The 12,289-nt window shown below is 38.3% G+C and overlaps 1 long non-coding RNA gene across 1 annotated transcript in view; it reads left to right on the forward strand.

Annotated features, from left to right (window-relative positions):
* The first annotated feature begins 10,220 nt into the window (after positions 1 to 10,220).
* LOC125702783 (uncharacterized) overlaps positions 10,221 to 12,289 on the forward strand; it is a 289,289-nt gene continuing 287,220 nt past the window's right edge. The window contains exon 1 of the long non-coding RNA XR_007380701.1: positions 10,221 to 10,286. This is a non-coding gene — a long non-coding RNA (uncharacterized LOC125702783). The remainder of the gene's footprint in view (positions 10,287 to 12,289) is intronic.

Raw genomic sequence — 12,289 nt, forward strand, 5'->3', positions numbered from 1 at the left:
AGTAAACGCTTCTCTAAATTCTTGATAAATTTGAATGAGTATTTAATACCTATTAGATGTCTGAATTTTATTTCTTTACGTCTCTAGAACTTACTTGAAGATAGAAAGCAGAGGTAGAGAGATCTTGCTAGAGAGCTGTCATGCTGACTTTTATTACTCGTCCTTTATAAATAGTCCACTAACTTACACAGAATTTTCTAGCTCTTCACTGGAATGGCCTGCCTAGGGAGGTGGTGAAGTCTTCATCCCTGGCAGTTGAAGAGGTGTCTGGATGAGGAGCTACGAGATATGGTTTGGTAACTTGTGGTAGCAATAGTGATGGGAGGATAGTTGGACTAGATGATCTTCTAGGTCCTTTCCAACCTTGTGGCTGTATAACTGTGATTCTTCCCAGGGAGCATTGGATGCATGTGATGAACCATAATACATTTTGTGAAGTGTATGTGTAAGAAAGATTTTGATGGCTGTTGTATGACACAAGCATTTGTTGCTGCTGTGAAAACATATTGCTATGTTTCCTATGACTTTAGTGTGGTATATTTTTATGTGGTACAACAAGGTTGTATACTTGGGAATTAGTGTTTGGCAAAGCTAAAGTGATGCCTGACGGCAAGGAGTACAGTTTCTGGAGAAAATGCCTTTGAAGACAGAGTCTCACAGATAACAGTTAAATAATCTATATTCGTCTCAGGTCAGGGTAGTATAATGGCCAGGGCTTCTATAAATGTGCTTGTCAAGATGTTACAAACTTCATCTATGCTATCCTGGCAGTAGTGCTTCTACACTCACTCTTAAAATCTGGAAGATCAGTATGCTTTTCCCCTTGTTTTAATGATGATGAAATAAAAGCTATTATATCTGCTCATCGGTCTTGCCTCTCAACTCATACAACACCGTTGTCATTATGTTGCTATTAAACTTGCTCTCTCTTTCATGCCAGCTACATGTTGAGAGAAGTACTGCCCCAGAACCTGTATTAGGTTTGCGCTGGTGCACACAGCACTATTTGAAGTACTCAAACTAGTCACAGAAATTGAAGTTATGATTGCTCTCCAGTGATGCTTTATCAAATCTGTTTGTTCAGAAACTAGTGTCAGTGACAGCATAGCCTTCCTTCCAAGGCTGGAAATATGTTATATTAAGCAGTGACTCTTCCCCCATATCCTGTCTTGGTTAGGGTTACTCGACATGCAGGAGGTACCAGAACAGAAAGCTAGCAGGTTCCCTAGTCTGCAAACATAAATGAGAAACTTGCTAGCATCCTTCTTGATATCTTTGCCCTGACTCCTGTCTTGTCTGCTTGAATTCCATTTAATAGAGCTTCTACTGGTGTCACTAACAGCTTGCTTGAGAGGAAAATTGTACTGTAATAAGGTTGGAGCTGTACAGATAGCTTTCAGTTTTGGTTACCATCAAAACTTTAAAAAGTCTTTGTGCATCATCTGTTTTCAAATGGTGTTTAGTTTAATCTTTGTCTACTTACACAAAGTCCTTGTGTGCCAAGGCTTTCATGAGAAAGAAAAGGTTGGGGAAAAGAGGTAAGGGAAATACTCTTTCAGTATGTTGAGCCATGGCCTTCAATGTAAAATCTGCTATTTTTTATGAGTATTGGAGGAGGCAATCTTCAGATTAGCTTTCAGATGACATTTATGAGCTAAACTCAATCATTTATATTTGTGGAAAGCTCATGTTGAAGGAACTTGTCTTTAAACCAGAGTGGATAGTTAGAAAACTTTTTTATTTATTTATTTATTTTTACACTTGATTCCCTCCATTTATAGGATGGATTTAGATGGGAAGCCTGGCATGCTGCCCCAACAGTACAAATCATTGATACTTTTTTTGGTTCTTTTGTGCACCACTTTAACATCACATCTACACGATATTCACGACCAGAGATTCTACTACAGTCAGTGAAATGCATAGTTAGATTGCAAGGGGGGGGAGGGGGGAAGGGACAGACATTATTTTTATGGAGGAATCAAGGCATAGGAAGTTAATCTGATTTATGTTTAATCATTCATGCTGCCAAATCTTGGTATGAACTAGGGAAAAATCTTTTGTTTTAACTTTAGTCCTTAAGTTCAAATTTTTAATTAACTTTTTGTCTGTAACTCTCAATATGTTTCTGTTGTAGTTCAGTATGTTTTGCATTCAGGGAACAAAAATAAGGCTAATTAAACACTCATAAATTCCTACAGATTATCAAGTAAAGAATGCATTGCCTTTTGGGAAGAAAAGAGGAAAAATTGAATTCTTTTGTTGATGAAAAACAAAAAAAAAAAAAAAAAACCACACAAAACCAGTGCTGTTTAGATTATTCATTAATTAAAACTAGTATTTTTCATCTCTTCAGTTTTGAAAAGGTTATCTGCATTTAAAAAAAAATAAAACAGTATAAGAATTAAAATACCATATCAAAAACATTTCAAAATTGATTAAAGAAAATAGAGCCCAGTTCAATGTAGAGCTTCAACTTATCTGTACTCTTAAATTTAAACACTGCTTAAGTATTGAACACTGTTTCATTCTGCATAATATGGTATATGAACACCAAGTTAGTCAACCAAAAACTGAATCAAGTGGAAGGTTATGCAGAAATCAGTCTTTGCACTATTCAGTTTGAATTATTATTTTTTTTTCCAATCACTTCTGCCCGGATGCTGATTTAAGGATGCTTTGGACAGAATTTAGCTAATTTCACTCTGAAATTCTAAATTTTCCAGTGGAAAAGAAAACTCCATTTAACTTCTGATATGTTCAGGTTGTTCTTCCCTAGGAACAGACCTTGGAAGACTCGGAGGGATTTCATAAGGATTGGCTCTTGGCTCAAATTGGTTAAACAATACAGAAACTCCGAGGTTAAATGGCACTGACTTTCTTCTTTGTTCACTACAATAACTTCTCTAGACTTCTTCGTCTGTGCCTCAGAAAATTAAGCTGAACACCAAGAGATACAAGAATGAAAGGACATGGTCTGGAAATGAGTTTAGGACATCCTTAGGGGACGGCTAGATAGGACCCAGCCTGATAAAGTTTTTCACATTCGTGCCCCGGGTCCCATATTTGATAGGAAGACACATTTTGTACTCTTTATTCCTTTACAATATAAATTTCCTGGTTCTGATTTTTCTGAAATTAAATGGCACTTTGCTTTGTGTTAGCTAAACAGGTAGGTTTTAGCTAACTAATTAGGCAGGTTGCTAAATGCTGCTGCTGTCTCGGATTGAAAAGTCAACTGCTGATCCTATGCTGAGGTGCAGCCAACTGGATCCCCTGGCAAGAAATTGCAGCAAGATTGTAGTTTATAAGAAAAGAATATAGACCTAGCCCTTTAATGAGAGATGCTAGAATTGAGAGAATTCTAGAGTAGTCTGAGGGTTTATGATGAGCAATTAGTTACCAAAATTAATTTTTCTTTTGGGTTAGGGTCTTGGGATGAGTTCACACTGCCTCAAGATGAAACTCACAGTCTGTTCCTTCTCAGCTTCGAAGTAGTGGTCTGATAACTTTATTGTAGTATATGTTTTTCCCAATTATATTTAAAGGTAATTACATGTATATAATCTAAACAAGTCAAGAACTTGCACCTTTTGACAGGCTGACACTTCCTCTTTTGTTTCATTTATTTTTCACCCCACTCTACTGTTATTCATGTACATGCTTTAAAAACAGGAGATAAATAAATCAACTCTGAAGTCAGGGTGTATTGCATTAAAATGTTTTAAGTACAATCTCAGTATTCCCACATAGCTTTAACTTTCATCTGCCAGCATTTCAGGTTCCTGACTTTGATTTCATACCTTCAGCTGGCTTGCTTTTACTGTCCTGAGTAGATAAGCTCTTAAGATAAGTTACCTGAGCTCCTTGTATGGGTATCATTATGTGGACATGTGTGAACAGGGCCACAGCCCCCTGGGCTCATCAGGTCCAGCTGTCAAGTGCCAGAGGCACAGTGCTCACGCTGGCTGGGTTTGCCACCCCTTTACACAAGATCCTAGTGCTGTATAAATGGGGGCATGCTGCTACCAGAGCACAGCTGGTTCACAGTGAGGACGGAAGTTCAGGTCATCTCGTGCCCTTTTGTGTTACTGTGCCTAATTTCTATTTGCTTTCCCTTGTCAGTAAACTAATTTCACAAAATCACAGAAGCATGGAGCTTGGAAGAGACTTCTGGAGATCATACAGTCCATCCCCCTGCTAATACAGGTTCCCTGCAGCAGGTCACACAGGAAAGTGTGTTAAACATCTCCACAGAAGAAGACTTCACCACCTCTCTGTGCAGCCTGTGCCAGTGTCCCGTCACCCTCACAGTAACATTCTTCCTCAAGTCTGTATGGAACTTCCCACGTTGCAGTTTTACCCATTGCACCTTGTTCCACCGCTGAATACCACTGAAAACAAGTCCGGCCCCATTTCTGAGCAGTGTTTTCAATGTAGATATTTTTGTGTTTAAGTATTAAGTAATTGTGTGGTTAGAGGTGTTTGTCTATACCAAAAATCACTCGAGTTAAAAGGAAAAACAAAGGCCTCCTATAAGTGGGACTAAATATTATTTTAAATAGTCAACCACAAAATGAGTTAATCAAAATCTTTTTAGTTGACAACAACAAAACTTTATTCCTTATTTGATCACCTTTATCTATCGTAGCTCTTAAAAAGAATAAGACAAAGTGTTTTCAAAATTCCTGCCACCTTTCTGAAGGTGGTATGGAGTGGAAATTTTCCTATTGACACAGGCATTATTCTTCAAGATTCTTCTGACAATTTTACTGCTTGTTAAATGTGGGAAGTATAGAAGAAAGAGGAGCACTCAGTGCATGCACGTGTGTGTGCATGCAGAAGCTGATGTGTGTCCAGAATTAGCTTTTTATGAGTCTCCAGAAATTTCAGCTCTTATTTTGAACAAAGGTTTAGAAAGGTTCATATTTCTTCTGAATTGTTCGTCTAAATCATTCACCTAACCTTTTTTAATTAACAAGAATAGGGCTCTACAGTGTCTAAATCAGGAGAGTGAGTCTTATTTCTGCCAATTACTTGCATATGATTTGGCGATGCTGTGTATTTTAATTTTTATCTTGCTGTAATACTGTCTTGGTTCCCTAGAAGCATGCAAGCTAATGCTGGTAAGGGAAAAGTGCCTGGTGTCAAATGAATGCAGGATCGGGCAGTAACAGGCTTCTCTGACTAACACAGCATAAGCGTTTTTTAATGTCTGTCAGTTGTGTTTTTTTTTTTTCTTTTTTTCTTTCTCCTCTGTATTAAAAAGAACTTTGAATGAAAATAGAAGTCTAATTCACAGTGCAAATGGTGGAATCAGGAAAATTTTTGGTGTGTTCCCTTCACTTAGAGTTTGAGAATTGCAGTCAAACAGAACTACTTGACAAAGGTCATGCATACGCTGTTCAATTCTACGTACTGATTGTGTTTAAACCTTGCTGGTTTAGCTGTTCTGGAATGGACTGTGATGGCTCAGAAGAAAACACTTCCCTTCCCCACAAGCTTTGTGCTCAGCTGTCAGGTGCAGAGAAGGGCTCAGTGCAAGTGGTGTAACTCAACGCAAGCAACGCAAGCGGTGTTGGTACCCAACAAAGCGATTACTGCTCCAGCCACAGACCATCCTGTTAGATGAGCTAAAATCTCTGAGAGCAATGTGTGACTCATTTCTTCTGAACTGGATCCTTTTGGCTTTAAGTTGTGTAAAAATCAAAGCGCTGCTAGCTTAACTTCTGAGCTGAGTGGGCAGTTTAGGGAGGACTTCTTTCCCTCCCCAAATCATCCACATAAAGCTTGTGCTTTTCCTCTTTTTGCTTTTCTCAAAACTTCTGCTGCCACTTATGGCCTTCCTCAAGGCAGGCCTTGCATAGATACTTATCCAGACAACGCGGGATGAGCTCTAGCCATGACTGCAGCGTGTGTGCTGACAACTCTGCTGGCATCTCTCTTCACCTTGGGGACACCTGTGATGCCTGCAGGGGATGTCTAGGCCCTGTTGCTTGTTGTAGGGGCTAGATGTGCATGAACTTGAGTTGGGGTGGCTGTGGGAATTCCACCCTGATGTCTTGGAAACGGTGGAGGTGAAACCTTCCTCTTCATGGTAGGTGATATTGCCCAGGTGCACTGCTTGGGGCCAGTCATAATGGAACACTGACCACTGGGTAAAAACATTTAATTTACTGTGTGGTGTTGTTTATACTGTGTGAGGCTTTGAGGAGCATGCAGTGTGTGGTGCTATCTGTTCTTCAAAAGGTTTGATCTTATTTGCGTCCTAGGTTACGGTGATAAATACTCTTATTTGAACCTGAGGAATTCTCCATTTCCAGTCTTGCTGTTCCAGATAGGCTGGAAGAGTGTTTTAGGATTAAGGAATATGCCATGTTCTATTTTTTGCATCTACAATATATATAGTTCTAATGTGAATTACTGAGCAGTCCCAGTGTGCTCATACTCATTAGTGCCATAAAAATCTTGGGATTTATTTAGCAAGCCTTGATATGTAGAATATTTTACCTTCATTTTAAATGGTATTGTGCCAAGGCCCTTTGGAAATCATCTGTCTAAAACTTAGTACCTATTGGCTTTAGAACTGTGTTTAAAATAACTTTGTCAAAGCATATTTGAGTTTTTATTGCTACATTAAACCACTTTTTACTGTGTCATAAAATGCATAGGCAGTATTTACACTTCCAAATATTTTAAATGTGTAGTCTGGCCGTTTTGGAAAGATGAGATATTGGCATCGCACATTTCATCGGGGTCTTAGCAAGAAGGCTGCAATGTCATCCTTTCATTACTGCACAGATGTGTATGCTGGATATCCTAGTTAATGTATCTTATGTGAGCAGAACAACCTGATAGGCCACACTGGAACACTCATCCAAGCCTGGGACTCCCAACACATGAAAGGTGTAGAGCTGTTGGAGTGAGTCCAGAAGGGGGCCGTGTAGGTGATCAGAAAGCTGGAGCTCCTCTTTTTATGAAGAAAGGCTGAGAGAGCTGGGCTTGTTTAACTTGGAGAAGATTCTGGGTAGACCTTCATGTAATTGAGGGGAGCATACAAACAGGAGAGAGACTGACTTTTTGTACAGTTTGATAATGATAGGACAAGCAGGAATGGTTTAGGTCTAAAAGTGAAGAAATTTAGATTAGATATTAGGCAGAAATTATTTACTCAGAGGGCAGTGAGGCTCTGGCACAGGTTGCCTGGAGAAGTTATGGATGCCCCATCCCTAGAAGCAATCAAGGGCAGGTTGGATGGGGCTGGGGGCAGCTCTGCCTACAGCAGCAGGTTGGAACTGGATGAGCTTTAAGGTCACTTCCAACCCAAGCCATTCTACAGTTCTGTGATGATTCTATGATTTTTAACCATTGCTTTTTCATTAGATGTTACAATGTGAATAATTTTGGGAATGATCCTTAGCAGTGCATAGAAACCCTCTGCAAGTAAAGGAAAATGTGATTGCTTTGCTCCAGTGCCTTTGAATTGCTTTGGCAGAAATACAACTTCATATTCAAAAAATATTTATTCCATATTGCCTTATTAACATACTTTAACACTGTTCTTGAGGGAGCCATTCTAGCACTGATGGGTAGCAGTCAAAGTTTGGTGCTAGTGAAATCTTTTGCATCAACTGAGGCTGCTGACAAGTGTACTATTTCTGCAACAGGCACTTGACCTTTAAAAACTAGCCTTGGATCACTTAGCCACTTCACATTCATCCTGAAATTGCTGTGACACTTCAATTGGGAAGAACCTGATGTTCAGATTTAATTGTCAAGTCTATTTAGAAGTGGGGTACACAGTACTTATTGTCTATAGTGAAGTACTGTACTACTCAAAATTCTATTTTGATGCTCATTTTATCCAACAAGTTTAAAGAAGAATATAATTGTGAATGTACTGAAGCTTTGACCAGAATTGTCATCTGCATTAGGTTTTGCACCTCAGTTTGTTCAATAAGTTTTAACTTCACATGATTTTTTGTTGGAAAGTGGATCTGAATTTCAGAACATCAAATTATCATCCTTTGCCCCATCCCTCTTTCAGGAGGATGACTATTGATTTTAATAGAGAATATTCTGAATTGTATTTCAACTCAGAAGTTCTCATTGTTTCCCCACAGAGTCTAACAGAGTTTATTGTAAAGTGGAAATTCTTTCTTAAACTAAAAGGGGCAATAACCCACCTCCAAAGTTCCTAGCATAGAAATAAAGGGCTTTTCTAAACTAGAATCCTGAATAAGAATCAATTTCAAAGTCTTCCTTTGGCGATTACTGACAGCAGATTCAAAGTACCACATCTGGAGATTAAGCTTTAAGAAGTGTAGTCCATATGCTTGACAAGCATGTTTTTTGTATAAATGAGTGAAGTATCTGACAAAAACAATAGAGAAGTAAAAACAACAATAACAAATAAACAGCAACTCAACCAACCAAACATAAAGTAACTCCACAAAACAAAACTAAAACAAAGTATAAAAATGAGACACTTTTTTGATGTTTACTGACATCTGTTGTACTTCTAGGATGGTTACACTGCTGTTTCCAACATCTGTTCTGTCCAACTCCCCGCACAGCTAATCTACACTTTGATCAGTGTCCACTTCATTTACAAAAGGGCAGAAGGGTTTTATATCTGCTGTTTTATACAATGTATTTGCTGGAAGGAAAAATTGTTGAAGATCTGGGGTAAACATGATACTGAAATCTTCAATGAATATTTGCAGTTTTGTAATTATCCCTTTTCGTGCGTTTAATAACCTTAACTTAATCATTTATAGTACTGCCTGTCAGTTGCTGTCAGTAGCTTTTTAAAGGAGGAAGCTCATTATGACTCTCTCTGATACAAGTTTTACTTGAGCACGGAGAGGTGATCACCTTTATTGGCCAAAAGCCAGTGCCTCTTCCTGGAACTGTATCAATAAAGGCTTACAGAGCTTGCACAGATAGTATGAATGTTTACTGTTTGCAAGTACTGCAATCACAGAAAACAAGCCACTGAATCAGGACTGAAATTGGAATTCACACAATCAAAATTTTGAAGAGCTACTTAAGTCCAGAGGAAGAGGAGAGATGTGCTGTGAGCTAGATGCCAGTCAATACAGCTGGAATTTCCAACGCTGAATGAGAGCAACCATTTATTCAGGTAGAATGTATAAATGATTCCCTAGATAACTTCTGGAGAGCAACACATCCTTGAAAGTCATTAAATATTCCTGAACTATTCATATAGAAGGTGGGGAAATAAGTTGCACGCTTTTAGTTACTCATAAAGCTCAAGCTGCACTTCTAATGTGCTCAGTGTCTTGTAGATGAAGGACTTTCTTCTACAGGTCTTGACAAACTTTCAAATCTGCTAAGTTTAAATTAGATATCAGGTGTGTATGACCACCTTCATCTCTTTCTAAGCAGGCTTGTTTCCTTTTTTTTTGCATAGTTTGAACTTTTTCATGTAATCGAAGAAGTGCAAAGTCCTCTAGAATAATCTTTTCAAGGAAAATCAGGTCCTGTTAAAACAACTGTTTCTCCAATAATGTTCTGGCAGAAGAGAGTTCTGACTTCTTGACTGAGGAATGCATTCATAATAATTGCTACTGTTCATCCTTATGGAAACTGGAGATGCCATGAAAGAGATGGGTGATGTCACAGAAATGAAGGAGTGGCAGCTGTGATGCTGGCAATGATCTTTGCCATCCTGTAGTCTCTCAGACAGTCTCTGGTAACTGTGTGCAAGTAGACTCAGTGGACTGAAAGAGTGTTTGGCCATAAAAGCTGGGAGATGACAGGGGATTTATATACCTTTTATAGATGTGTATAATCCTGTTTTAATTTATTCCCAGTTGCTTGTCCACTCCATTGAGACATTTAACATTGGAACATTAACAGAACGCCAACTTTGTGGCTTGGACTTGTCAGAGTTATATTTTAATTTTACTGTAGGTAATATAATACTGATTTAGCCATTCATTTAATTTCCTTGCTTTGCCTTTGTGCACCTAGGTCTTCAAGCATATTGTAGTGTGTTGTTTTATTTCTTCAGAAATGACTTCTTGCAATGTGTGTGTATGGTAGCTGTTGCACTGAAGCACTGATTGAGCACCTGGGGGAAAAACCGGGTCAGCCCTGGGAGCACAGGTGAAGGCAATTCAGCTGTGTGACGGAAGGGGGTGGAGCCTGGCTGCACCACTCTTAGACCTCATTTAAGGGCTGATTGCCACTGGAGGATTTCTGGTTGGAAATCCTTCCCTTGTAGTGTTTTCTTTGGAAGTTTTGATCTTCAGAGAAAGGTAAGCACTTTTCTTTTGTAACACCGTTCTGTTTGCGCTAGCACCTTTACTACTACACTCCTCTATCACCCCTGTACTGCATTGAGCTTTCTGACTGTGATAGTCTGTGATTTTGTTCACTCAGAGAATGCTCTGGCCTCTTTTCATGTTGGGGCATGTTTTCTAGCAGGGAAAATGTTTAGGCTCCTCCTTTTTCTCTGTGATTGGGACGCATAATGTTGATGACAGCAGCTATTGGTAGTTCTGCAGTGGTCTGTACTGTGTGGTACGTTGAGTTCACTCTCTTAGGTCATCCTAAGCGTGCATGCCTCCTATTTCCATGTGCTACTTCTGATACTGATTGGAGTAACTAAATATGTATCTGCTAATGGTTATTTTTTAAAAAAATAAATTAAGTTTAGATATGTATGTTGTACTACTTTTATACGGGTTTCTTTCATGTAGACGTCTGCTTCTGTATCTTCATGAAATTCTGCTACTTCTCTTCAATATTTCTCCTGATTTTCACCAGTAAGACAAAGTTATTTTAATTTCTGTGGTTAATATGAGAAAAGTTTTTGGAACTGTTTTTAAAAATTTATTTACGTAATGTTTTTCTCACTTATGTTTGGAATCTACTGGAATTTCTGGATAAGGCTGCTTTTAGAGCAAATACCATAAATTGAAAACACTAAAGAAAAGCCTAAATAAGGGAGAGTTATAATATTGAGACCTTAAGAAAATGTAGGAGAGAAGAGGGAACAACTAACAAGCAAAACCTAAACAACAACAAAAAAATCCAAAGCAAGATTAGAATGATGAAGAAAGCTGAAGATTCTCAGGGTTTTTACTTGCTTAAGGGATACAGAGAAGGATGCTATCATCGGTAATTGAGGTGAAATTCTATTGTGCTTAATACCCGGGGAGCATACTCAATATCTTTATCATGATGCCTGTCAGGTCAGACTACTATAGATAAGCCTCACTTTATATATCATCCTAAACAAGAAATTCTGGTTTATACTAACCAAGGAAAGAAATCTGACCAGCAGTGAACAATAGCTACAAATCTACCCAGGAACAGGTGAGCGTGTTTTTCTGTAGTTTTGGTCAGTTTTAAGCACTGAAAGCTGGTAAGCAATTGGCCAAATCCATCTGGCTTTGTTGGGGAACAATAGTTAGCTGGAGATTTCTTTCGTCTTTACAGTGAAATAATTAAATTAGATGCTCTTTTTGCAAGTTAGTGTTTATTGCAAATCACCAGAGATTCTGTTTTTGCAGAACTTTTGTATGAGATTATGTTCAACCTAGTATACTTCGGCCTATTTCTATTCAAAGAAATAAAACTGCAGTGGAAATTGTAATATTTTGGTGCTTACATGTGACACTGCTTTTTTTTTTTAAGGGTTACTTTCAGTGCTAATTATTATATCCCTTTTACATGTGATGATGCAAGATGAATATGTTGAAATTAATTTTCACAATGATCATTAGTTCAGCTTGGGAGCAGTTTTCAACAATCTTCTCTGCTTACATCTCATCAGCATGTGTGGACTGAATAAAGGCAGAAATTTGCATGCTGCTGAGCAGCTGTTGCTCTTTTCGTCATGCATGTGATTATTTTAAAAACACAATTTCTTTCACAAGTGTATTGAAGTTCTCTGCCAGAGGGTGGTCAATCCTCTCCCTCAGCAATTAAATCAAGCCCGCTTGTACCCCTGTCTTGATTTTGTTCATCACTAAGTTATCCATGTTTATGATATTCATACAGATTATTTTCTTCACCATGCTGTTTTTCTGCTTTAGATGGTATATTTGGTTGAATTGTAAGTAAAATAGAGTAGGTTAATATGCCTGTGATCGACTGATCAATCACTGGATTCCCTGAGAGGAACCACTTGCATTTCTCTCTTTTCCAAGCCTGTGGTTTCATCAGCACCTCCTGTTGTTATCAGACCTTAGAATTTCAATTGAATGATTTTTATTTTTTTCTCTGTACCCTTTGCTTTCTGTAAATGTCAGAA

This window comes from Lagopus muta, chromosome 1 (assembly GCF_023343835.1).
Source record: "Lagopus muta isolate bLagMut1 chromosome 1, bLagMut1 primary, whole genome shotgun sequence".
Taxonomy (NCBI): Eukaryota; Metazoa; Chordata; class Aves; order Galliformes; family Phasianidae; genus Lagopus; species Lagopus muta.